General features: G+C 38.6%; 1 protein-coding gene across 17 annotated transcripts in view; it reads left to right on the plus strand.

The window, feature by feature from the left end:
* The first annotated feature begins 225 nt into the window (after positions 1 to 225).
* Positions 226 to 27956, plus strand: part of ADD1 (adducin 1) — a 66668-nt gene continuing 38937 nt past the window's right edge. For 4 of the 17 annotated variants that reach the window (XM_074821987.1, XM_074821984.1, XM_074821992.1 and 1 more), the window contains exon 1: positions 231 to 393. The gene's annotated coding sequence lies outside the window, so the exon portion shown is untranslated. Of the gene's footprint in view, positions 394 to 923; positions 1088 to 20160; positions 20392 to 27956 lie in introns of those variants that run through there. The other 13 variants (XM_074821988.1, XM_074821990.1, XM_074821994.1 and 10 more) reach the window with 7 other exon arrangements.

Below are 27956 nucleotides of genomic sequence, written 5' to 3' on the forward strand. Positions count from 1 at the left end.
CCCAGTCCTTCGGGAATCCCCCAGCACTTCCCGCAGGCTCCCGGCCCGGGGAGTGCGGCCCTGGCTGCGGCTTCCCGAGGCACCGCCACCGCTCCCCGCCATTCCCCTCACGCGCTTCCCGCCCACCCGCCTCTAACCAATAGGAGAGCCGCTTAGTCGCCGAGCGTGCGCCCTCCAATGGGCGGCGCGGTTATTGGCCTGCGGCCTCGGGAAGCCGCACCCTGTCGGGTGGGGGCTGGGGCCGCTCGGTGGCTGTGGGGGAGGAGGGAGCGGAGCGCCGGGGGGCGGAGCTGGGGCCAGCGGCGGCGGCGGAGACAGCCTCGTCAGGGGGACCGTCTGCACCGGCCCCTTCTTTCCAGCTCCCTCCTGCCGCCCTTTCTCATCTGCCCTCGGGTGAGCGCTGCCGGGGAGGGCCGCGGGGGTGGCGGCAGGCGCGGGAGGGGCGCCGCCGGTGACGGTCCGGGGGCGCGCGCGCGGCGGAGGGGCGCAGCCGTTAACGGTCTCTGCGCGGGGGGGCGGGCGGGGGCGCAGCCGTTGGCGGCGGGCAGACTGTGAGGGGGAGGCGGGCGGTGCGGAGGGGCGCAGACGCTGCGGGGAGGGGAACGGGGGGGGAGACGAGGCTGGGGCGCAGACGCTAGAACCACCTCGTTTAGCCCGGGGCGGCGGGGAGGAGAGGGCAGGGGAGGGGGAGGTTGTCTCTGCCTTGAAAACAAGCAGCGGGCGGGTCGGAGTGGGGGGGCTGTGTGTGTGTGTGTGGGAAAACAGCTGCCCGCTGCTCGCAGGGTGGCTGCGGTGAGGGGCTGGGGCGGGGAGGGGGGGTTCCGGGTCTCTGGGGCGGCGGGGGGCAGAGCGAGGTAGTCTCCAACCGCTCAGTGGGACGGGGCGGCGGGAGGGCCGGTTCCTGTCAGCCAGCTCTCGGGAGGGACGGCCCCCCTGCCCGTGCCCACCGCGGTGAGCCAGGTGGGATGCTCCTGCCGCAGGAAGCGGCCGCTCAGCGTTTAAATCTCCATTGCACCCAAGCGATGCGTCTGCTGGCTCTTCCCCCACCGCCCTTCTGCTTCACCTGCCCCTTCTTCTAGTCTGCGAGGTGACCTGCTGATTAGGCTTGGCGAAATGCGGGCGTTAGGGTGTCCAAATAATCGTCCGCAGAGGACGTAGGAATGAAGGAGGAGATGTGATGCGTTTGTGCGGTGTTATTGATTGGCGGGGTACCCGCAGCAGCAGCAGCAGCAGACGGGCAGTTTTGTTTCCTCTGCTGGAAGGGGTATCTATATTTTAGCATTTCCAGTGCCTGCTTTCGATACAAAATGTCACATGTCTTTCTGCTGCTTCAAAGTCTCTATGCTGCTTTTAAGGTTGATTCTTAATCTATGTTGGCTTCAGTGAAAACTAGCAATTAGGGAGGGGGAAAATCCAGTCAAGCTGGAAAAATATCCATGGCTGTACTGAGATGGGGGTTAGGAATAGCACTGGGTTTAAATCTTTCATGAGATACTGCTGTAACTCAGTGGTGTTAAGCTAATTGCTGGTTTTGTTTTATTCTCTGCTTTTAAGAAAGTTGCTACAGATCATAACATTATCATATACCGAAAGTGTTCTGTTTTCTTGCATGGTGACTTATACGGAGCTCTACAAAACATGTCTACCTTCAGTTTATGAATTGTCAAACTGCAACTGCTGCTAGATAATTTCTGTACGCTTTGCTGAAAGCTACAGGTACCTCCATACAGACAGGCTGTTCACGGCTCTGGGATGGTGTAATGTGAGTGAATGTGCTAACAGAATACTTGGCAGTTCTTAACTGCTGCAAATTCATTCTTTTTTTAATAGAAGAAAATATTTTAAAAATAAAGGAAAACAAACTACAAAAATAAGCTTCCATTTTTAGTTATTAAATTGATTGATGTAACAATTCTGTGCCTCAATGAGGGAAATACTCTTTTTAGAGCTGTTGTATAATAAGTGAGAAAAAATGCAACTGTAGACTGGACTTCTGGAGCAGGTGGCTTTGGTATTTCTTTATATTCAGTAGGCAGATTTGATGTGATCATGTAAAAATAGTCTTAGGTGAACATAATGTTCTATGTAGTTTGCCTCAATTATGAAATTTAAACTTGGTAGTTTTCTTAGAGTTTTGAGGAAGAGACAATTTTAAGTTTTTCCATATTCGCTCTAGCAAGATAATATACGCATTACTATGTTTGCATGTTAAAGTATCTTGTAGTTTTACTGGAGTTCTGTATGAGGTTTTTTGGCTAAAAAACACTGTGTTGCCTGAATATTTTCTTATTATGGTTGACTATTATAAAATGGTGTGAGAAATCTGAGCATTTGTGCTTCATCTGAAACAAGCGCTTTTGCTAGCATGTTGTGCCAGTAAATTCATTAGAGTATGGTTCACTAATGCTGTAGAGTGATGAAGGTCATTTACTGAATCAGTGTTTTTCTGTGACAGTTCTTTCTAGATGTCTCCAACAGAAAATGACTCAACTCTTCTCATTCTTTGAGATTCGCCATCAATATTAAATGTTATTTTGCATGTACGGAATTGGATGACTTGAGGAGATTATGTGGGCAAACCCATTTGAGCACTGAGAGCGTTTCACAGGAACAAGGATATAGCTACTTCTGCCCCATTCAGGTCTTGGTTTTTGAAGGGTAGCCTCCCAGCATGGAGTGCTTTAACAAATCTCCTCACCCAACATCCCATGACTTGCTATAGGAGGAAAAAGCTGAATTTTGAAGTTGCCAGTTTTGTTAATAAATAGAATAAAATATTATAACCGGAGGTTTCGAACTAGGGGAAGGATGCTTAGCATGTTAATCGCTAGTAAGCATACAACCTCTGTGTGACAAGCGCTTTAACTCTGAGGAGGCTAGAAAGTAAAGCTTTCACCCACTTCTTTTCTGAGTTGTAGAAATAGTTTTCTTAATTATTTAAGAACTGTAGTAGTGGTGAATAGTGAGTAATTTGTAAACCCCAAACTGTTGCTATGCAAATGAGCCAGTCCTGCTTTGAGGGAAAAATTCATAGTAACAAAACTTGCCCACGACTTTTATGAAGGAGAGCATATCAGAAAAGTGTTGCTTTTGTTGTGCAGTGAGGACACCTGAAGCATAAGGATATGAAGTAATAAAATAAAGCTAAATTTCTGATTTTGATGGCTTTTAAATCAGAATTTACTCTTGCACCATGCTGCATGGCAGAAAGCAATCTCTGAAATAGCACTGTATTAGTAATTCATACCGTAACTAAATATTTCTTAGACACTTCTGGAGTGATAGGTGCTTTATATTTAAAAAGTGATTGTGAGCAGGTATGAATGCAAGTTTAAACTTCTGATTCGGCTGTGCGTGTCATTTGACATGTGCTGAGGAACCTGTCTAAAACTCTTCTGGTAAATTATACATCTAATATAGTAACAGATTCAAAAGCAGGCATTTTTTTAAAATAGTATAAGTTCCTAGATTACCCAAGTTTGGCAATTTTCATTAATATAATTTAAGCAGCCTTCTCAGTGGAATAGGGAAACATTACCCAGTCTTGCCACTTACACAACATTTCTCTTTAAAAATACTCCTTTTTGGTAGGGCTGAGAACAGTAGCTGTACAAACCTGTCAGTAAAGGAAGGGGTGAAGTCTGAATCATGTAAACCAGTTTATTTACTGAGGAAAGCTTCTTTTCATTAGAGGTAGTAATGTTTTAAAAGTACTGGTTATACAGATATTTTGATTTATGATAATCTTTAGTTTAAAATTACCTTTTTCTATTGTTACTTTTCCTATCACTTTGAAGTATTGTGTGTACAATAACAGGGTTCCATAGTAATTTAATGGAATGTTAAACATAACTTTATGATAACATTTGTTACCATCTCAGTAAGCATCTGTTTATTGAGAATAATCTTGATAATCTTTAGTCAGACTGAAGCAAATAATTGGTTTCTTTCCTCACTAGTTGGAGGAAGTTGTTTACTGTGGTCTTGTCAGTTCAGAAATGTTAGTGGTTAGTAGTTGCAAAAGTTGTAAGGGCAGAGACTCCAGCAAACACCCTTTCCACTACTGCTTTTCAAATCAGGTATAACATGAGATGATGTAATTTGTCATGATGGCTCCAGTTTAACATTCTAACCATCGGACCTGGTCTTGAATAAAGTTTTAAGTATTGTTGCTACTTTGGGGAATTTTAAAGTCTAACTGTTCATCATTTCAGGGCAAATTAAGTTTTAGTGTAGAGGTGGATTTGAATAACTACTGCCAGTCAGGCTGGCTGACCAGTATGTATGCTTGCTGATTTTGCTGGATTGACTCTTTGACCATTAAGAAGAAACTGAAAATGTCGTCCTTGAAGGCGTAGCCAAACAGGAGTAACAACTTCTTCAGCACCTTCCTAACTTCCTCCTTTTGACCTTGCTTATTAGATTGCATTTTGAGAAATGATCTCTGCCTGCTCTGTTGGATGCAGTTATTATTCAGTGAAAGATCAACCTTTCAACCTCAGATGAGTTGTGTTAGCAAGTGGGACATCAAAAGAGTTTTTCACTATCACTTATTTGAGTGGTTTTCCCTGCAGATTAATTAAAAGTCAACATACATGAAAGCGCGTTTCAATTTAATCTTAAAACTGTGATATTAAGAGCTACTCTTTAAAACTGAGATTTCAAGTTTCCGTGCTCTTCAGACTAATAAAATATTCCTTTTCACTTTGACTAATGTGTTGGGGTTTTGTCTTTTAAAATTTCTGATTTTTACAACATATGTTATGTATGGTTTTCAGATCTTGAGTCATGAAATCTGTAAAGATAGGGAGTAAAATATTTCAGAGTTCTGTTATTTTTCTTCCATATACCTGACTGAATTGCTGAAAAGTGGTCATGGAAACAGTGAGCAGTAAATGCAGTTAATCAGTAACGCTTTATGGTATCTTTGATACTTTCACATCAAATGAGTAGATAAATGTTAAGTTGTTGTGGTATATTTATGCACCAAAGATTAGGGGGAAATCAAATTACTATACGTAAGATCTCAGTTTTTGTTTGGAATCAGTAAACATGTAAAAGCAACCCTGGACTAAAAACTGTAATTTGACTTGCAGCCATTGAAACTTAATTTATTTTGTGTTTGTTTTCCTTTTGTGCTTACAAATTTCAAATTCTTGTTGTGGTGCTTTCTATGCTTTTTATCTCCGTCTTGTTTTAGATCTTGAATCTTAAGAGGTCTGATATGCTATTTCAGTTTTATTACAGCTAATCCCAGATTAAACCAGCAAGTGTCTGGGAAAACCTTGACCCATGAAGATTATCTTCTGTGGGTTTTTTGCGGCTTTTTTGTTTGTTGGTTTTGATTGTTGTTTTTTTTTATTATATACTACTGAGCATAAAGTTACTGTTCCTGTATTGTGACTGTGGAGGTGAAGGATAAGGTGTACTTTGAGTTTAGTTGTCTTTTAACAAATGAAACAATTTCTTTAGGTGTTGTCACCACAAAATATTGCTGAAAATCTATAAAGCATGTGAAACATCCATTCCATCTAAAATTCAGCAAAAGATGACATTGCTGCTGTTGTGCATTAACTGAGAAATGCAGTATACTTGGTTTTTTTCTTCAGAAAATCTTGTCTGGCAAAGTTTTGCATAGTAATTTTTGCATCAGCACAGCTTAGAGTATTCCAGAGTTAAAAGGACTGACTTTATTTTTCTCTTCAACTTCTGAACCTATTAGCTATGTTCAGCTAAATTTAACAGGAATATGGTGACTTCAAACATACAAAGTTTCTGCCAGTAATGGGATAATCTGATGGCCAGACTTGTGCCCCTATGAAGAAAGGGACACGGCTCCTGATTTGTTTTGACGAGCAGGAACATCTGACTGTGTAGCCATTACACACTTACCTATCAGTCAGTATAGGGGTAGCTCCGAACGAGTCATAGTGTATTTTCCGCTTGGGCTCAGGTGAATGGAGGAGCAAGGATGGATTCCTGCAGGATGTGGCAGGGAGCATGAGGACTTGGGATAAAAAAGGATAAATAGGGAAGCATAGGAGACTTCAGTTGATAGGAAATACTGTTTCATTAGTTCTGTCATCTTTCTTCAGGTGCTTTCAGTTACTGAAAAGTTTTTCATGATTTTCAGGTAAAATTCTACACAACTAAACTGTTGCTTTATTTTTAAATGTCTCTTCAATTTTCCATGTGATTTGAATAACAGATTCAATGTAAAACACAAGATTCTATTTTGATTTCAAAGTAAATTTTCTTTTCTTACCATGAATATAATTTTTAAGCCTACTAGTATATATAGCAAGGTGTGGGGTTTTTAATTTTTTTTTTTTTTCCCCTCCCTCTTGGACTTAAAATTAGATGGTGAGTTTTCAAAGATACTCTGGTAATTTTGGATTTAAGTGATAACTTGAAAGCATTTCAGAACAATTCTATATCTTTTCTGAGTGAATTAAGGATGAAGATGTCAGGGCAGTGGTGTTTGGTTTTTGTAAATTATTTTTCGTAAAGTGTTGGTGGCCAGAAGTATACAGTAAAAATTTATTTGGTTATGTAGAACATTTGCAGTACAGTATTAAACTATTTTGGAATCTATCAATAGGCAGGAAGAATAAATCAATAATGATCTTTGATGTTTACTTAGATCTCAACTCTACATATGAAATTAATCTTTTTTTTTTTTTTTTTTCCCCTGTTTGCTTGTATAAGGATTTAGGTAAAAAGTTAGTAAATTCTTGAGAGCTTTCCCAAAGCAAGTGAATCATACATGGTTTGGATGGAAGGGAAAACTGTTATGTCTTTTATGTGTCAAGGAAAGGTGGTGGATTTCTGTGCCTTGGACTCGGAGGACCATCCTGTTCTCTTTGCTGCTACTTGTAACTGAATGTCTGCCTGTGTGTTTTTCCCACTTGAATCTACTTTAGAACCTGCTCTAATTTTGATGCTGCTGAGTTATGTGGATCAGCTTATACTGAGGTTCTTGCCTCTCTCCTGGAAGGAGGGGATGTTTGTGATTGCAGCACAGGGTAAGGATTTTGATAGGTGGGACTTCTGGATCTGCCGTAGTCTTTATTGTTGATGTAGGACACTTTCTTTGACTCAGTTGCAATCTGTTAATGGAGATGTTGATTTAAGGACAAGGAAACCCCAGTTAAGATTCCTATATCCTTGCTTCACAGTTGTGGAATGATAGTCCTTCCAGTATCCTCCAGTTTTCCCTCACTGCAGCAATCTGGGGAGGAGCCAAGAACAGAGAACACAGTGAACGGTTTGCTGCACAAATTGGAAGAAGGTAGTCTCTCAAACTGTTCTCTGGCCTGCCCAGCCACCAGAAAATAAAGAGCATTTTGGCAGCTGGTCAACGAAAGCCAGAAGTGGTGAACAGAAGGCTGGGAAGCATGGTTAAAATCTGAATGTCAGCCAGAAAAGCTGGACCTAGGCTGTATTGCAAATTATGAGGGCAGCCTGATTAATTGAACATTCTGTCTGGTGGAAAAGTTGCCTGAGGCTTAGAGTCTTTATGGGTCAATACTTACCACTAAAGTGGGGAGACACCCCTCCATGCCATAAGCAAAGCTCACAATGTCAAAAATAAACCTCTGTTAGCTGCATTTGCCACTTCAGCTGCATATTTAATGGGTTTGGGATCCCATCTAATGGGAGTGGGCTAAAGTATTGAAATAGTTGGTCTCACAAAAAGACTGAGATTACTATTTTTCTTGCTCTCTTTTCAAACGTTAACTTAAGTATGGTATTTGTTGATATTGGAATAGTGTCCTGTATATAGTATCCAGTAATGGTAGTTACTGGGGTCACTTAATTTAAGAATGAGGCAGATTGCAAAGAAAAAGAGGATTTGAAGACCTTTAATCAGGACTAAACACATTCCTAAATAGTACTGTATTTGTTATAAGTTATTGATTGGAAGATCTGTTGTGATACCAAATATTTAATGGTAGAAGGAAAAATTAGGTCATTCAGTCCGAAATTCTGTATTTGTTACTTTACTACTTGTATTACAGTTTTTGCTTGTTTAATTTAATCCTTAATTTGATGTGTTAATTTTTAATGAATAGGATAAATTCAGTTAATTCGACTGAAACTCAAATCTAAATTTATTCTTTCAAGGATTTGATGATCTGAGAGTGTAATCTGGTAATTTTCTCCTCCCTCCTCTCTGTTGCTATAGTAATCCTAAATTTGAACCTTGTTTCTGCAGACTTTTTTTCCCTTCAAGTAAGTTTTGTAATAGCTGTGCAGTGTGTTCTCAAACAAAATAATGATAATACAGGTTTTGTTGTTGCTTTTTTTTTTTTTCATTTGGATGTAACATCTGAGGTAAAGCTGAAATTAAGCAGCCTTAACTTGCCTTCTCTTTTTCTAACTCTGGGGAGACCCTGTGGCATTAATCCTTTTATTCATGTTTTAGGCATACGTCATTTAGAGGGGAAAAAAGGCAAGCAAAGGCCCAACTAAAGCAAAAAAAGACCCAAACCTGTCTCTGAGTGTTATGAAAAGCTGTTAATAATTGTAATTATAGAAGTGAACATTCAGATTGCAAAGGCCATAACTTAGTTTAGCATACAAATGTTCTTGCAATTCCAGTTTTACAGCAATGTTCAGGGATTATTTGATGAGGTGCTTTGAGCTACTTCTGGCATGGCTGAACTTCTGATATAGCAATAAATGCAGATAATTCTGGCAACTGTATAAAATATTTGTGCTCTTACCAAATTTTTTTTTCATATACGAAAAAGTGGAGATGCAAGATCTAACAAGGTTAATAGTAAATTGAAGATGAGCATCAGGAGTAAGCAGAAAACCTGAAAAAGTCTGATCACCTGTCTTGTCAGGAAGCATGGGGACAATAAAATAAGACTAAAAATAATTTTGGTACAGCTGAAAGACTACATGAAAATTTTGCCTTAATTTTCGGTGAAGACAGTTTTGAACACATGCGCACTGGCAAATAGATCTTACTGAAGTAAGGTTATAAAAATGTTTTCCATAAAGATGAAGTCGAACTTAAAGGGTGCAGATCAGTGAGACTGTGTAATATTTACTCTGGAGTTTTGAAGTAGGTGGTCTGTGTAATTAGAGGCAGAAGGGTTTGATGGCTGGTTAGCAGCAAAAGTAATCACTATGTTGAGAGGAAAAGGTGGTTGGGGATAGTTATTGCGTCATTAGCATGACCTTAATATTCAGGGATTTCTTTAAATTTAGAAAGAGAAGCTATTCTGTATGGAGGTAAAATGAAAATGGGTATGAAGTGATACAGCTCTTAACAGAGGAAGACTTTGTCAACAAAATCTAATGGCTCTTTTTGAGACACCTGACTTCTTGGAGAGGATACATGGTTAGAGCTGACCTCTTAATTTAGGAGTCAATAATGTGTAGTATGATTCCATGTTAAAACTAGAGTGATGTTTCTGTGAAAATTTATTTAAAATGGTGTCAGGATGTGTTGAGTACAGATAGAACTGGATGACCAGAAGGTGATGTATTGAAAGGACATTAGTAGTGGAATTTGTCAAGGGTCAGTTTCAAGATGTAGTATTTTCATTAAAAACATTGATGCATTCCTACTTCTTATGCCAATCTCGTGTTTTCTCATCAGATGTCAAGTATTATCAATACAAAAAATGGTTTTGCAGAATGAAAGTTGAGACCTTAGGACATGATCAGTAGAAAAAGGACTGATATTCAATAGCATTAAAAAAATTAAGATGATCTTAGAACACTTCAGGATGACTAACCTATCAAATTTAGCAACTGTAAAAAGTGTTAGGATAACAAGTATGATGTCATTGCCCTACTAATATTTTCCTTTAAAGAAGTGAAGTGGTATTGACTTTTTCTGGTACTGGTGAAACCTTATCTGGAATATTCTAGCTAATTCCTATCACCCGCCATCAAGTGAAAAGGGTATTTGGACTGGAAGAGGTACAGCAACCAATTCCTAGAATGACTAAGGGAATGGAGAATGTGCTCCATAGGGGGGGCTCAAGGAGTGTCTTGTTTGATCTGGGAAAACAAAGCATGAAAGAGGTCGTTCTTCATAAAAATGATTGAAACAACACAGGAGGGTAAGAAGAGCTTCTTAAGCTTGAGGTATGAGAACAAATGGGTATAAACTATCCAAGAATAAACCTAGTCTGGAAATTAGAAAAGATGGTTCCTAAGCAACGGAGGCATAGAAGTCTGCAACATCCTTCCCTTAGGAGTAGTGGAATAAGAGTGCCTTTAAGATGAGCTGGTTAGCTTACATAAGGGGGGAGGGATATAACGTTGTTTTCCACAGTACCTTGGGATTTAACTCCTTGACCTGGAATATCCATTTGTTCCCATAATTCCTGTCTTGTTAGTCACATACGATACAGTAACTTGACCAGATACTGTCCAGAGACCAGTAGGTACATAGGTGGTCTGTTTTTTGGACAAATAGACCAGTTGCTTTCTGAAGTATATAAATGCTTATATCAGGGGATAATAGATGTTAGACAAGTAGGATGTTTTAAATACTGTTCTGTGTAATATGCTACATTGTATCTTATGTAGTGGATATGTGTTATGTTTTGCATTAAGAAACCCTAAATCAACACAGAGTAATTCAACAGATTTAATACTGAGCCATGTATTGTTTTCTTCTTGTGCTGTCCTGTGTGATTGAAGGAAGCTGCCCACAACACATACACAGCTATGTCATTGTCTTCATATTTGTCCTTTGAGAATTCTCCTTTGAGCTGTTTAAAAAAAACGTAAAAATTGTTGCGTGCTGAAGGGTTGATGTGGTGAAAAGCCCGTATACCATGTTGCTGTGTATTGCCATGCTGTTCCTATATATTGCTCTAAGAGTTTGTCCATCTAGTAAGCTTGGAATGTAATTTTTTGAGGAAGACTTATGCTTGTGTTTGCACTAATGAGAGACACTCCTGTATCTCTGCATAATAGACAATTGGTGGTTTTAAAGGAAACTTGACAAAGAAAAGGGTTCTACTGCCTTCTCCCTGACAGAAAGACATTAATTGTGGAGAAATAATGTTGCCTGAGGTTACAATATTTTTCTAATTTATTAAATTGTTATGACGTGTTAAATCATGCTTTAGTTCCTGCTGAGGTATTTCAGACCCAAGAGGAAACTTGTAAATGCTCACTTGTGCAATTGTTTCACTATATCAGTACTGTATGTTACTGGATATGTTCTTTTATATGAACAGAAACTGAGACAGAAATTGAGTATCTGCTTTATATTTTTCTACTCTCTAACTCTGCCTTACTTACTCCTTCTAAATGTTCATCTAGAAAGCTTAATTTTTGGAAGGAAGTTCAAGCATGGAAAGTAGTTTGGTTAGGACAGGGTAGAAATTTAATGATGTTTGAAAGGTTCCTTCCTGACTGTGCTTAATGTGTATTATTGACTTCCCTTCAGCTGTTTGTTGAATTTCCTGTTGATTTTAGGTATAAATAATTGCCAAAGCAGTGTCTAGCCCTATCTGTGTGCTTAATTAGATTTCTTTTCTTTATTCACAAGTTTAACAGTATTTCAGTGTTTTGAGAACTAATTTAGAAGACTGAGAATTAGATCTTATTCCTTTAAATTGCTGTATTCAAACATAATGATTAATGTGAATGGTAAATAATTATATAGGCATAACATCAACAACTTAATGGCATTTTGCACATGTTTAAGTGTTAATGTTAGCTAAGTTACATCCCAAAATGGAATTCTGGGGGGAAAGTGCTTGCCAGTTATAATTTTGAAAGCTAATAAATAATAGTTAATACTTTAAAGCTTGAGGAGGTTTTCACTATTACATGAATACTGATTAAAGTATATTTAATGTGTATATTTAGTATCTGTAAATTTAATATTTAGACATTTTGTCTTGTCATTTACTGTTAAACACATGTGAACTAGAGACAGTCTCATGTAATAAAAAAAAAATTCAAAGTCTGAAACTGTTTGGTAATAGTCTCCAAAGAGTGGATGACATAGCAGATGTCATTTTAAAGATCTTGGAATGAGGAGAATATATTTAGGAATACTGGTATTTTGAAAGAATGTATTAATGTATGTGTAGTAAGAAAGCTGTAAAAGTTTATTATTTGACTTTTTGTTCTTAAAGTATGTTTTTCAGCTAGACTATAGGATTTGTCATGGTAACTGAAAAGTGTCGGATTAAAGTAAATAATGTTATTGCCTTGAAGTGATAGAAATAATAGAAATAATTACTGAAAAGCCAAGCTTTTTTTTTTCTAATTTGCTTAATGGATATGACCCTGGACCTTATCAGTTTCCTCTTTCTGGAGAACCAGGTAATTTGTTTTTTAACTGAAAATATACTGTTAAACATTGGAGAGAAGAAAAAGCTTTCTGACTTTATATGTGTTTTTTTGATTTTTCTGAAATTCATTTATCTGTCAAAATTGAAGCTGAGTATTGCTCAGTTGTCTTAAATTGAAATAACCTTTTATTGTGTGGTCTAGAATAGCATCCCCTGTAGATGTGGCTTATGCTGTAGCTAGTTCTGAAAGGGATGCAATCAACGTTGGAGTAATTTATATTTTCAGCAGCATATTCAGATCTGGCATTTTAGTTTCTTATTTCATATGAGTATAATGTTGGTTAATTTTTAAAATAGTGTCATGTTAGCTGGTGACACACTTTTTTTAAGTGTTCTCAGAGGTGTATTTTTTGTGTTCGCAGTGTGCCTCATGAGCACATAAAATCTAAACTCTCTTGTAAACTGAAGATGCATGTTCACATGCAATTTGATCTTTGGAGGGTAAGTCAGAAAAATCTTACTTCCCCCTCTCCCCTCAAAGAAGAGTGAGTGTACATCCTTTCCAAGACTTGTTGGATTAGATTAGTTTCCCTGTGAAAAATGTTAAGGAATAGTTGGTGTAGACAGTAGCATCTGCATAGAACAGGTTTGCAACAAGGACATACAGTACAATGACTAGATAATGGACTGTCCGGATTTTCCATGAATTTCTTCCTGTATTATGAAAGATCTAAAAAACTGAAACAAATGAAATTTGAGGTACGTCTTGTATAGGTTGCTTGAGACTTGGAGGAGAGCAAGGAACTTGAGGATGACATAGAGAAAGGTCATGGATAAGGTTGATAAATAAGAATAACTTAAGCTAGTGACATATATTGCTATTGTGTGTCATTGAACATCCTCATAAAACTATCTGATTTGTAGTGATGGTCACTAGAGGTTCATGAGATTAAAGATGGGGGGTGGAATTTAAAGTATTTCCTGTTCATTGTTAGCTGATCTCTGAAATTCTATAGTAAAATCTGGTACTAATAGGAAAGAAAACAGTGGGCAAGTATGGGGCAGAAGAGAGTTAAGGTTGGTTTCGTTTAGGGAAGACAGGAGAGAAAAATAAATTGAAGTAGGGTAGAAAAATAAATTAATACTGTAAGGTCAGAAACAGTTTTTAAAATCTGGATTACATTACACAGAGGATTTCTCTAGGATTTTTTACATATAATATGTTTAAAATGCACTGTTTTTAAAAAGTCACATTCTATATTAGCCCATGGGACTTACTGCTATGAGGTATTGTTACGGTCAAGAGTTTAGCACAGTGCAAAGTAAGATAAAACATTTTATGTCAGTTACACAAGGAATGTTAAAATGTATGTAACTTTTTTTCATGGTTTGAAGCATAAATCAATAAATCACTGCAAATGAGTGTGTGTGCGTGTTATACTGTTCTTAAAATTGCGTACTGGCCATGGTTAATCAGGGTATTTGGAGAGTTAAATCACTAATTTGATTGAGTTTGGCAATTTTTGCCCTTTTAGACAAAGTTTTGATGTTTGCTTATAAAATCCCAAATGGTTTTTACTCTGGCAGATACAGAAACTTTGTATACAGACGAGAATGCTACAGAATCTCTTTATGAAATCGGGGCAGTTGACTAAATAAGCATCAGGCTTAGTATTTGAGCATTAGAAATGCTGAACTTTTGGTTTAAAAAAAAAAAAATTAAAACCTGAAGTTACTAATTTCTGGCTCCAAGGTACCTGAAGTTGAATGGCCTATATAGACTGCATATATGTCTTGTGTGGGGACTTCTGGGAAAGACATGATAGAATATGTTCTTGTCTGGATATGCATAGAAAGGTAACATTTTAATGTTAAAAATGGGATAGTACATGTCATTTATCATGCGGCTCTACAGAATACATTTTTGTAGGATTTCTGTTGAATTTCATAAACTTCATTGGATGCTTTGTTACTGAACAACTCCAACGAAGTGGGAATTGCTTGTGGCCTAGTACGCATTTAAGTATGCGGGCATGTTAGATCCTATTGAAATCCCTTAAGGGCAGGAGCTTCTGTTGAAGAGATCTGATTGCAGGTTTGGATGGGGGAGCTTGTTTACAAATTACCTACCCTAGTCTGTTATCCAGCTCACAGCATGACCACACAAACAGTTGTGTAGGCTCAGCAATGCAGGAGGCACCATGCGGGAATAGCTGTCAAGGAAGAGTTTCAAAATGATATTGTACTCCTGAGAAAGCATAATATACTTACAAAATATGGAAACAAAGACTTAAAATAGATGTTTCTACATATAAAATAATACTGTTGTAAAAACAAGTACTACAATACAGCTTTAATGGAAGTGATTATTGTTTTCATTCCACGCAGTTGGTAAGCAGCTCTCCAAGGAGATGGGCAAAACAACTTCTCAGGTTTTGTTGAGATCAGTTGGACTTTACATGGGCAGAAACTGCTGGCATGTATCCGACTGCATGCTGTTTGGGAAATAGCTGTAAAAGCTGGGTTTAGAATTCTGGCTTTGAATACAGTGTGCATGTCACTGTGTTTTGCAATTTCTAATGCCAGTAGCCTTTCAATGAACTTGAAAGAACTGTACATAGGTATTTCAGCAATAAAATAGTGGCAGTAGGATTTCCAGAAAGATTTCATTTTACAGCTTGCATCAGGAATGGAAGTACTTTTAACAGTGCTGTGTGGATTATTCAGGATCTTTGTCTAACCAACTGATTTGATGCAACTATGTATCTTTGATGTTCATTATTTTAAATTTCTGTTTCTGGGATTATAAACCCAACACTGGCTAGGTGCAATTTTTAGAACATAGTGGGGAAAGGTCTCTGGTTACTACTAGGCAAACATAAGCAGGTGTATTTTGTTGTTAAACGTTTTCTAGCTATTGGTAGTGGTAATGTTGGAAGATGGCGGACATGGATAGAAGAAGAGTCACTTGGATAGGGATCTGAGTAAAAATCAATAATAAAGACAATATGGTGGTGGAGTTGTTTTTAGACAATGAGAGATATGTAGAAAGATTGTTTTTCTACTATTAATCTTTAAAAGTTTGTCAACTAGAAGAATCCTTGCCTAAAGATGTTAGTCTTTATGGATGGATAGTGTTTAGTTTAATCTGGAAGCATGGGTGTGTTTAGAACAGGACCCTTTCATGTTTTACATTGGGACTTGAATCCAGTAAGTGCAGAATGCGCAGAAGCATGATTTCAGTTTTTTTCGTTTGGTTTTAGTAATGGTTTTAGTTTAGCTTTGGAAAACATTCTAGCCATGCAAAACTATTGTGACTTTTTGGATACTTTAGTGTGTACCTCTGTCTTTACCTAATGTTTGGGGCTGAACTGTGACTTGTTGCTTGGGGCTGGGTCTCTCAAAGCTGTATGTGTGGAAGAGCAGGAGGGAGAGTTGGTGTGTGTCCCGTAGGGTCTCAGACTCTGACCCAAAATGTAAATAGGTCCAGCTTGGCCTCTGCAGTGAAGGCAGCCTTTATAAATGTGCCTACTTTGTAACAGCAGAGCAGAGCAGGAGTTGTTCTGTCAATTAACTAGACTGTGGTGTGTGAGCCTCTACAGCCGTTCAAGTAACTGAACAAGTATCAGGTTTAGATTAGTCCTTGTCCCCCTGCAGTACAAACAAAATCTTTATGCCATGGTTTCTGCAGGTCCTTCTATGTTTTATGCATTCTCCTTTATTCTGTTGAATCTTCAGTTGAATAACATAACCGTATGGAGACTGGAATGGTTGTAGTTAAGAAATTAAGAAATGGGCCTAGTAGAAAGTGTGAGAGTGGCCGTGATTCCTGGAATGTTAAAGTTTGGTCTGCTGTAGATAATTGTGTTTGTGATTCTGAAAGTACCTTTGCTAAAATGGCCATTAAATGCGGTGTTTGCATGCTTTACAGTGAGTGGAGAAACTGGGCTACTGCATTTCTCCCCAGATTCTGAAAACCTGTACAGTGAAGTAAATAACATCTTTTTGCCACTGTCAGGTGGAAACAATGAGAATCTCAGCTGTAAGATAAGTCCTGGATTTGCATAATGTTAATTTATGCAGCCATAGTCAGTTGTGCAATACTTGCCTTACAAGGGAGGCAGCATGAGCAGGAAGATGGTTTTCTCATGGTGTTTCATCTCTTACTGTGTGGGTGTGCATGACCCTTGAGGTTTACCCAGAAGTAGGAAACATGACTGCATAATTTTGGGGTGGGGAGCACATTCACACTCCCCTGGGAAAAAGAAAAACAGAAATTAGTTGCTCCTAAAATATTGTTCATGGGGGTTTCTTGACATGCTGTTTCCTAATATGGAACAAACAACAATCTAATACAGGAAAAATAATTCCAGTAAGACTTTTATCCATACTTTATATGGCTTTAATCTGTAGATTAAAGTTGTCAAGAGCATTCTGAGAGATGGAAAACAGAATGCTCTTGGATTTGGGAACTGTGTAATGGGATGAACTTTGTCTTACTGTCCCTTCTTAAGATGTCTATGAAGATATTAATATCCTTTATATAGGGCATGTATTCTAAACACTGTCCAGAAATTTTCAGTGTGGGGTGAATAAAGGATGGTGTAAACCACTTTGTCTTCCTCAAATTTTTCATCTACCTGAAGGATTTACATGGTGGTTAATCAGGCATTTGTAAAGGAGGTTTTAGAATTTGAATAAGCTTGGTTGTTAGCTGTTTAATTTGGAAATAGAATGACAATACATATGTGAGGCTCACATTCCCAAGCTGGTTTTATGTGCAAGTGCAGTATAAAATCTTATATGGAAGGTTTATGTCAAAAGTAATACTTAGACTTGCATTCTCCAAACTTGTTTCCTCCTGCATACAGGCTTTTTAAATTCTGTCCAATTCTACTGTGTCAAGAGACTAAATTGGTCTCATAATTTATCCGGATTTCCGTCCTTCCCTCCATTGCCCATCAAAACTGGGAAGTGCTATAAAAAAACGGGGGGGTGCCACCTAAAGAAGCCTCAGCTGAATGTGAATGAGAACTTAATGAAAAATTCAACATCTCTACTGCCTTCATCTGCCTGATTCAAGCCTGCTTGAGATCTCCAGTCTTCATATTAGCCTCCACCTTATTTATGTGCTTTGATTCACTCTCTTCTAGCTCAAACTGGTAACACACCCATCAACAACAGTTGTGCTGCTTACATATCAAACTTGCTGGTTCCAGCATAATGCCTGCACACTCTCTAATCACTAGCAATTTCTGAATTATGTGGATTCTCTGCCAGAAAATAATGGCTGAATTCATCCATCTAGTCATGAATATTCAGGTTAGTTCCATCTCAAAAATCTCAACCAACCAGTCTCATAATAATGCAGGATGTTTTTCTTGGGCATTTGCTGTAGGATCTCCAAAGTTATAGATATATTAATCAAGAAATAGTAAATTCACCTTGTGGCTCTGTTGCCAAGTAGTGGTGCACATGGTTACTTAGGCTTTTCATCCTTCTTCTTGTGATTTCATGATCTTTTGGAGCAGCTATGCTAATTGCTTGTAACTTTCTTAACATTTCCTGAAAAGCTTACTTAAGATTTATGATGTCATTGCTTAACAAATCTATCAACAAAAATGGAATATTGTATAAAAAAAAGACAATTTTAGTTTAACTCTGATTCAGATAAAAATTGCATAAGTGTAAGTTCTTAAAAAAAAAAAAAAGGGGAGGTGTATGTCAAATTCTCTGAAAACTAATTATTACTGTTGACGGATAGGTAAGTTAGATTTTTTTTTTTTTTTTTTTCTCTCCTAAGGCCTTGCACCTCAGAGCAGGAGCTCAGACCAATACAAGAAAAATTAATGAATGGGATGTCTTAGCATAACAAAAATAGATATCATTTAGTACAATCTAACATTAGTGGCACTGTTCCTTAATGTAATATGTAAGGAACATAGTAATACTTTATTTTGGCCTGAAAAGCGAAACTGATATGCTTATGCACTTTTAATTTGCCCTTGCTTCAATAAGAATGTGTCTCCAAATCAGGATGTGTAAGAACTGTTATTAGGGTTTAATAATGGTGGTGAATGAAGAAGTTGAACTAGAGTATTTTGATTTTGCAGTACTTTTTGCAGAACTCTTTTATAAATCCCTAAGCTTTGTTTGCACAATCGGAACGAACTGTAAAGCAGAAGCTGATAATTCATGTGCTTAATTTTTAGAATTTGTTTCTTAATAGACTTCCTTGATAAAGTAACTTATTTAATTCTAATAAGTTTAGTCTCCACATCTAGATATCTTGTGGTTAAAACCCCTGCAGAATCTTTTCCTACTCCCCTCTTTAAACATTCCACTTTCAGCCTCTTAATGAGCAGTAATGGTAAATGGAACATTTTTGTTTAGATGTGGTATTTTCCATACTGGAGGCGAGACTGAGGATCAGTGCCTTGGTGTCTTTGTTCATACATGTCCATAGGCAGTTTGGAGGCATTCTGGGCATGCCACCTTAACTGTTAGTGATCTGTGGGGTTTGTATACTGAGACTGTAAAGTGTGGAGTTGTTGTTTACAGTCTGTCATAATTTCTATGGGTGACTTGAACCCTTGAAAATACAGTGAGTGCATCTAGATTTGCTCTAACGTTGTCAATGCAATTATATTTAAAACTAAAATGACCTGGTCTTTGTTTTTGTCGTATCTGATCAATTTAAGGGTTTATCCCAGGAAGTCTTCTGTTCCAGAGGGTAGTACCCAAATGAGTAAGTCAACAGATTCTTCACTCTAGATTGAGAGATGTTTTCAGTGTTTAACCTGAATTAACTTGAAAAAAAACCCCAACCAAACCCATAAAATAGCTCTCATGCATGCATAAAGTGAAATTGTAGCTTTAACAAGTCTAGGGCTGTGTTTTACTATTTATGTGTAACTGAGGGGAAAAGACTCACTTTCTCACTGTCAGTACTTTTCTCTCGCCTGTAAATTGAGTAAAGATACAGAATGTCATCCAGCTGTTCTGGAAGAAGTTATTTTTGCAGAATAGTTCAAAGGATTAAATGACATTGTTCTGTTCATTGCCAACGCGTTTCAGAAATATCATCTCTTGCTATTCAGTCTACATGAAAATAACTGGATCCTGGCCAAAATGGGGCCACTTCGCCTATGCACTTCTGCATTTCAGTTGATCCTTTATGCATCGTGATACTAATATTTTAGATGTGAATACTTAAAAGTTACTGAAATGTCTTGCATTTTTTAAAGTATCAGGGAAGTATCTATGTTCCTGTTCAAACACGAGTTTTAATTTCTTCTGTCATTTGTAGGAGCTTTTGTTATTCACAGCACTTTGTGAAAGCATAGATTCTGAGTGGCTTCAACAGTGGTGAACATTAAAGATAATTTAAATTTTAAACATAAGTTTTTCAGGGTTTTTATATCTGTGATAGCAGATGGGTATGTGGGTGGGGTCTTTTTGCTTGTTTGTTTTTTCCCAGACACTGATCTGGTATAACCTTCTTGAAAACCCTAATAAACATTTAATAAAGGTAGATTTTCATGTCTAATTTTAGAATGTCCACTCTATTTAAAAAAAGAAGGGTATCACTGGATAGGTACTACCATCAGAAAGTATTACTTATAAAGCCTTATAAGCAAAGTGAGACAATGCTACTGTGGTCATATTGCATAGTGGAGGGGCCTTGTTCATTTTGCATGTTTTACTCAACCTTGAGGTCGAAAGAAAATCTTGAGGGAAGAAGGCGGCTTCTCTTTCCTCTTGTCTTTGCACCCAGAGCATTTCCTTTAGACAACTTGAAACTCGTGCTGTGTCCTGCATTCAAATGAGCTCTGGAGTCTTCTGCCTTCTGGTAAAGCTGCTTACAAACTCCGCAGTTCTCATGCAGCACTACAGCCTCTCCACTGCTGTGGGGAAGAGCCTGTGCTATGTGCTCTTCCTCTTGACCTGCTGTGTCAGAGGCATCCCCAAGTTTACGATGGACAATGGTAAAACCTTGTCCTCAATTGTAGGTCCTGACCTAGTTCTCATTACTGAATAAAGCCACCTGTGCGACCACTGCACGTCTCCCTGGACTTGCTATTCTGTGAAGCAGCAGTAGACTCTGGTAAGTGCCACCTCTGTGTAAGCAGATGGCTTTCCTTCTGGGAGACTGTGTGCAGTAGTGCTAAGGAGTTTGGGGACTTTGATTTTAAGGGTGTTGTTTCCTAGGAAAATCTGATTTCAAGGGTGTGTATGTGAAAATTATGGAAACTTTCTTACCTGACTTATTACATCGGCAATTAAACATCTAATTTTACTTTGGTCAGTTTTGGCTCTTTCTTTGAGAAACTGATGTGTGCATTTGTGTTTTCCGCAAATCCGGTGTTAGAATTAAAAGTCTAGCAGCTTTTATAATTCTGTTTTAAGGCCAGTGTTCATTTTTGGGTCAGACGTGCTGATCAGTTTGTCTCAAGCTTTCTAAATACTTGTTGGATAAAGCTGAGGCCCTGCCCTTGGTGATCTGATTTGACCTGTGTTCAGAAATCTGAGGGCACTGGCTTATTGGTGTGTTCAGCGTGAGTCTGGAGAAGTGCATGTGGGTTCATAGAAACCTAAAAATATGGGGTATTTGGGTTAAACCTCTTTATTTGTATGGACTCATGACCCTGATGGCAAAAACAAATGTACCTTTGTTTTCTGGTACTGCTGCTTCCATCTGTGAATATTAATAGTGGAAAAATGTTTGAATTTTACACTGTCTTGGCCTCAGATACTTTCTGCACAATTAGAAGATAAAAATGAAAATTAGTGACTTGACTTATGTAGTACTGAGTGGCATGTATAGCTGAGTCTATGTGACATCAGACGCAATTTAATGTAACAATAAAGCAGGCTGGAAAAAATATTGGTCATCAATGTTTTCTGTTCAACAAATTTTATAGTTTTGTCAATAAGGCATAGAGAGACCACCTCTCTGGTGCAGCCCATTTTATTCTACAGGCTGTTAACTTTAAAAAGATTATCCTAAGCAGTTCATCTTCAGTGGGCTAAACTGCTGAATGCATTGAAGAAGCCAGTGAGAGAAGCTAAGGTATTTGGGAACTTTTGTAGTTTTTCTCACTGAAATTTCCCAGGTAAGTTATGCCTGAATGATTTGGATAGGAGATTTGCACTTCATACTGCAGAAGATCATTAAAAAATAATAAGAGATATCCTACCTGATCTGAGCAAAAATTTGTCCTAATTACAAGTCTGATCTGAGCACAGGAGAAGGATTAAGGAGGATTTTTGGTACTGTCTCTGAGTACTTGTGCCTTCTGTCTGACATTCAGTCTCCAGCTGTCACCAACCTTCCAGCAGAGGAAGGTGCTATTTAAAAAAAAAAAAAAAAAAAAAGGTGCTAGAATACTAGAAGTGCTTTGGAAGCTGCAGATAACATGAGCATATTGTGCATGTGGGAACTTATTTTTCCCCAAAGCCTAAGAAGGAAGGACAGGTTCATAGATTTCAGAAGCAGATAGGACTCTGATCTCAGTGGAGACACATAGTAGAAGGTATTCTGGAAGTTGGCTTAGAACTTGAATTTTATAAAGTTTTTCAAAGCAAAGTTACTGACTCAGTATTGTAGGTATGTGGTTAGGAAGCTGCCATCTCTTTCAAGGGCAAATGTGTCTGATATTCACTCCCAAGTGTTAAATCTCTTTCTACTTTTGTTAGCAGGACTGAAAGGCCCTGTCTTGGGCCTTTTAACTATATGACCAGTTAACCTGGTCAAGCTACTAATCCTTACAAGTTAGTCTTCTACTCTCTGGATCATTTTTGTAGCCTTTCCTTGACCTCCGATATTTCATGTCTTTTTTTGAAGTATGTACATGAGAACCAGAAATAATATTCTAGTAGTGTTTTGGTTTTTTTTTTTTTCAAAGTTAGGGAAGATCATTTTTCTACTTGATATTATTTGTTTTACAATTACAGTAGCCCACCTGGCCACAGCATAATATTTTCAATTTCTACACAGTGATCTATGACAGGTCCTGAATTCAGTTCTAATCTTGCCTTTTCAGCACTAAGTAATCCTGGCTTAATTTTTGTCTCCAGTTGTACTCCTTTACATTAGTTGTGTTAAATTGAGATTTGTGATATTACACTATTAATTATGTAATTATTTGAATTGGAACTCTGATTTCTGAAGTAAAATTGCAGACAAATCAACTTCTGTGGTATTTGGCAGATTTTTATTTGGCAGTATAATTGAGGACTCACTTTGGGGACTCTTAAGTCCAGGTTCAGTGTCCAGATTTCAGTCTCAGTGTTGGAGCAACTTCATAAAAGAAACTTATGTGAAAAACATGATACTGCTCTGAACCATAACACTGAAGCCCATGTTTTTCACTGAACTGTAAGGAGTTATTTTTGGGGCTAATGGACACCAAAGTAGGGGAAAGGAAAAGTGTCTTCACTGCCATTACCACCTGTGACCATTGGTGCTACTCTGGTAAGAGGCAGTGGAAAAATATATGATAGTTTGCAGAATTCGTACTTCCACGTTGTGCCTGGAGAAGTGCAAAAGACATCAGTGAAATTCCTGTTTTGTCATTTGCATGCAAATTTTCTAATACATTTGTGAAGCTCTTAACATTTCAGCAGAAAAGCTTAAGGTGTGTGTGGTTTAAGATACTTATTTAGAGAGTTTCTTACTGTTATATGAACAGCTATATTATGATTTCTGCTATCACTTTCCTTAATCTTTCATGAATTTGTGTACTGAACATTTCCAGAAATGCTGTATGAGAAGTGCACGAAACAAGTAGATTAACTTACTGAGTTAAAGAAGTGAAAGCAAGGTTAATAAGTTGCTTTGAAACTGTAGTCTTTAGCAAATTCTTGGAGGCTAGAAATGGCAGTTCTGTTGTTTGTTGTGTAAACTGCTTAGCAGGAAAATTGGAGAAGGAAATGGTCTAAAGAGGCAAAGTGAAGTTAAAAGGCTAGGACTGGGAAGAAACTGGGGACCTGGTCAATAGGAGATATGAATTAATAGTTTCAGGAGTCATTCCCTTTTTAATCTTATTCCTAGTCCCATTTTTAGATTGGGATTCCTTCCCATTTTTCATTACCTTGGAATGAACTGTTTGTTGGAAATTTGATCTTTCCCACAAAAACCCTCTCTAACATGATTTATTCATTTAACATAAAAATGGTATCAATGGTGAGCATAGGCTGCAACCGTACCTTCCAGTGAGGCCAGTCCCAGGTGCTATGGGGAGGGATACCGCGGTGTGCTGCCCTGTCCTCTGTGTGTGGCATTCCCATCTTCCCACAGAGTCCAGTCTCTGGGATACAGTGCTTTTCCAGGTCAGGGAGGGGAGGTGAATGATTACTGTTTCTAGAAGTATGATACTCTTGGTGTTTTAAATCCTTTATTAAAAGGAGGGAAGTTGTCTTTCTGTATCTTACCTTCCAGTATAGTTTTAATGCTGGCTTCTCCCCTTTTCTGTTTGCAGGGACTTAATTATGTATAATGAGACATGTATATTGAAACTTCTGCAGGATTCAGACAGCTGTATTTGAACAATATTCCAGCTGAATCTTCCCAGCTAAATTCTGGCTTAAATTTTAGGGGGGGATTTATGCTATGTAGAATCATAGAACAGGCCAGGTTGGAAAGGATCTTGAAAGATCGTCTGAACCAACCTGTCATGGGAAAGGGGGTCTAGATGGGGTTATCTAACATCCTGCCCTCTTGTGGCTTGAAAACCTCCAGCTGATGGGGGCTCCACCACATTCCTGGGGAGGTCTTTCCAGTGATTGATTTTTTTCTCAGTGTAAAAAAAATTTCTTTCTTACATCAAGATGAAACCTCTCCTAGTACAACTTCTACCCATTGCCCCTTGTCCTCTCCATGTGGCTCCTTGTGAAGAGAGAGCCTCCATCCTTTTTGAAGCCACCCTTTAACTACGGGAGAACTGTGATGAGGTCATGTGTCATCAGCCCGTCCTGTGTCGCCCCCCTCCCCCTGAGCCTTTTCTTCTCCAGGGAGAAAGGACGTAACTCCTTCAGCCTTTCCTCGTAGAGCAGGTTCTGCAGCCTTTGATCGTCTTCATGGCCCTGCTTTGGACCCTCTCCAGTCTATGTCTTTCCTGAATTGTGGAGACCAGAACTGCACACAGTAGTACTCCAGGTGTGGCCTGACAAGCGCTTGCTGTGTTGGGATGATCATGTCTCTCTCTTTGCTAGTGATGCCCCTGTGGATGCAGCCCAGGATCCGATTTGCCTTCGTGGCTGCAGCAGCCTGTTGCTGCTGACTCCTGTTCAGCTTGTTGTCTACCAGGTCCCCAGGTCCCTTTCAGCAAGGCAGCTCCCCAGCCACACAGACCCTGGCCTGTACCGGGCTCTTTGGTTGTGTCATCCCAGCTGCAGGACCTTGCACTTGTCTCTGCTAAACTCCATGCTGTTCTTGCCAGCTCACTCTTCCAGCCCGTCCAGGTCTCTCTGTAAGATGGCTTTGCCTTCTGACGCATCCACCTCACCACCCAGTGTGGTGTCATCAGCAAACTTGATGGTGCTCTCAATCCCATCATCAAGATAGTTTATGATGATGTTGAACAGTGTGGATCCCTCTGCGGATCCTTGGGAGTCCTCCACTTGTGACAGGCTGCCAGCCTGACTTAAAACCGTTGATCACCACCCTCTGAGTGCAGCCTGAGAGCCAGTTTCGTGCCCATCTTGCAGACTACCCACCCAATCTGTATCTTGCCAGTTTGTTCAGGAGAAGGCTGTGGGAAACAGTGTCAAATGCTTTGCTGAAGTCCAGGTAAACAATATCCACTGCTCTCCCCATGTTGACAGAAAATATTATTTTGTTGTAGAAAGTGATGGGGGTAGTCTGGCATGATTTGCCTTTGGTGAATCTGAGCTGGCTTTTCCCTATCACCAGCTTCATTTGGCTGTGGTAAAGCTAGACAAAAATTACATCGTCTTGCAACCTGACTTAGTTATTGCTGTGCTTCACCTGTGCTCCTTAAATGTTCTCTTAACACAGCGGCCTAGAAAGTCTGATTTATTAGCAGGATACCAGAAGTAGGCTTTGGTGTTTTGTTTCTGAAGTCATATAATTTCTAGGATTTTGGGGGTGGGGATGTGTGTCATGTGTTGGTTTTTTTTTTTTTTTTTTTCCCCCCTCCTAACTTATTCTAGGTTGTTCATCCTGTTCTAAGTACAGGATCTGTAATTTTTCTGTACAGTCAGAGGGTGCCAGTTAAGGAAGGACTTAATCTTATAAGTATACGGTCTTAATGAAACAATTTTTAGTGATCATTGTTTTTTTAAACAAAGAAAATTGTAACCTTTTTTGGCAATCAGAAAGCAATTTGGTATTTGATATGGTAAAAGGCCCGTAGCAACTGCTGTTTTGACAATTCTGTTACATAGATTCTTGCCCTTCATAAATATTTGGAAGTTTCCGTCTAATTTGAAGCAGATCCCTAGCTTTGTTCTTTGTTATTACCCATTTCAAGAGATTTTTTTTTTTTTTAATGTAAGTATTGGAAATAATAAGAATTGTTGATGAGCTTCAGTACACAAGTAATACTGTGTCTTAAAAACTGATATAAATGTTCACTGTTGCATATGGTTTGAGGTCTCAAGTTTACCCAAATAAATTTTTGCTAGTTCTTTATGTAACCTTGTGATCACTCACAGCCCACTGTGCTAGGCTCTGATTCTCTGATTTCAGTGTTTTGGAGAAGGTAAAAATGGGAAATAATTGCTTACAGAGTAGGTGCATTTCAAAGTAATTTTTTGGCACTTGGTCTATTTTTTTTTTTTTTCTTGTTCTCTAATACAATCTGTTTCTTGAACTGCTGTCATAGGTACTGAGGCATGACATTACAGATGTAAAATACTATACTTTTGGTCAGATAAACTTATTGTTGGATTTCTCTACATTTTCAGAGTCCAGTGTTTAACTTGCAGCATCTCTGTTAATAAGCAAGATGATGGTGCCTGCATTCAGTACAAGATAAATAACCGTTCTTGTTCGTGAAATAGTCTCTTCCTGTTTGAAAACAAAGAGCAGAGGAAATTCTGAAGATGCATGAGCTAGGAGCATTTGCTAAAAAAGAAAATAATTGTTCATGAAGTTAAGTATGTTGTCTAGTAAGTAGTACAGTCATGATTTACTTTCTTTGTTCTTAGACTTCCTAAGATAGTGCCAGCTTTTCCTTTTAAAAGTTCAGTAGGAAACATTTGAAATGGCAAGAACAAATCCAGTGTCATTGGTGCCAAAATGTTCTCATTGAAAATGATGGAAATTGTAGTGCAAATCATAAATAATTTCCCTATTACAAAGTTATATTAATTTTTTAAGGAGCAAATTTGGCAAATGTTTTCTAAAGTAAAGGAAAACTAGCAAAAATACAGAAAGTATCAGAATATTGAGTGAAGTGGTAACAGTGCGAATTTATAAAGTTTTTTTTCAGGTACGAAATGATAATGAAACCTTATTTTCTATAGATGGATGTTCTGCTTCCTCACCATCTCCCCACCGACTCAATTTCACGCGAACTGAGTGTGTTCGCAATGGCTCAGTTACCTCTTGGGTTTCTTGCTGCCTGCAGTGCTGCACCACACCAGTGCTGCCCAGCCCTTTCCCTTCCCCTCCCTCCCTCCTGTCACCTCATGACTTCCCTGTGCAGTAATTTCAGCTCTGTAGTTTTCCACAGTCGCTGTGACTCTCTTTCCTGGGCCATAAAATTACTCTGTCTTTTCTCTGTTCTTTCCCCATGCTTTTCTGTTTTCACCCGAAATAGAGCTCCCCTCCCTCCTCCTGCCAGCACACTGCCTGACTTGTCACTTACATGAGCCTTTTGACTAACTCTACTCCTCAAAGAGTGTTTGCTAATTGCACAACAGTAAAGAAAACAGGTTATTTTAATTTGTTGTGCTACCCCCTTGTCCCTTCCCCAGTAACTTCTTGTCAAATCTGTTTTCACCTCTGTTACACCAGAACTATGCCACTAAGTCTGAGAGGAGATAACTTGTTGGAAGAACTGTCAGAAAAAAATTGGATGCAAAGCAAATTACTATAGCATTGTCAAAATAGGTCTCAGGAGCTATATGTTCTGGAAATGGGTAACCTCAATCTTTGTTGCTAGTGACTGGGATTGTATTGACAGTGAAGAAGCGTGCTGCTCATTTACTTTGCAAATTTGACACAAGATCCCATACAGATGTTTTGCTTGCATGTTATTTTGTACAGAGAAATTGTACAGGAAGAGGGCAGGTTTTTGGTTTTGGTTTTTTTTTTTCTTCTCTGAAATGACTTGATTTCTTACGGTTTTGATCAGATAACTCTCCTAAATTAAAAAAAAAAAAAATTAATAATTGTAGGGGTTTTCTTGCTGTCTTGTGAGTTGGTTGTGTATTTTAAATTTTAGAAGTCTCTTAGGTTCCCTTGTCTTCTTGTCACAACCTCCTTCCTGCCTCTTAGAGTGTATTTTTGTTCTGAATTGGCCTCAGCAGACTTAAAGCTGCATTGGTGTGAAGAGATGTGCTCAGCCTTTCGGTGGCAGCGGAGCCCTTAGATTAGGTCAAATTCCATCAACTGCAGCCTTAGTAAAAAGAATTTCCTCTGGGTGTGGAGGAGCAAAAAATAACACATTGCAAGCTATTACAAAACAAAACCAACCTTTG

The sequence above is a fragment of the Strix aluco genome, chromosome 4 (assembly GCF_031877795.1).
Source record: "Strix aluco isolate bStrAlu1 chromosome 4, bStrAlu1.hap1, whole genome shotgun sequence".
NCBI classification, from domain to species: domain Eukaryota; kingdom Metazoa; phylum Chordata; class Aves; order Strigiformes; family Strigidae; genus Strix; species Strix aluco.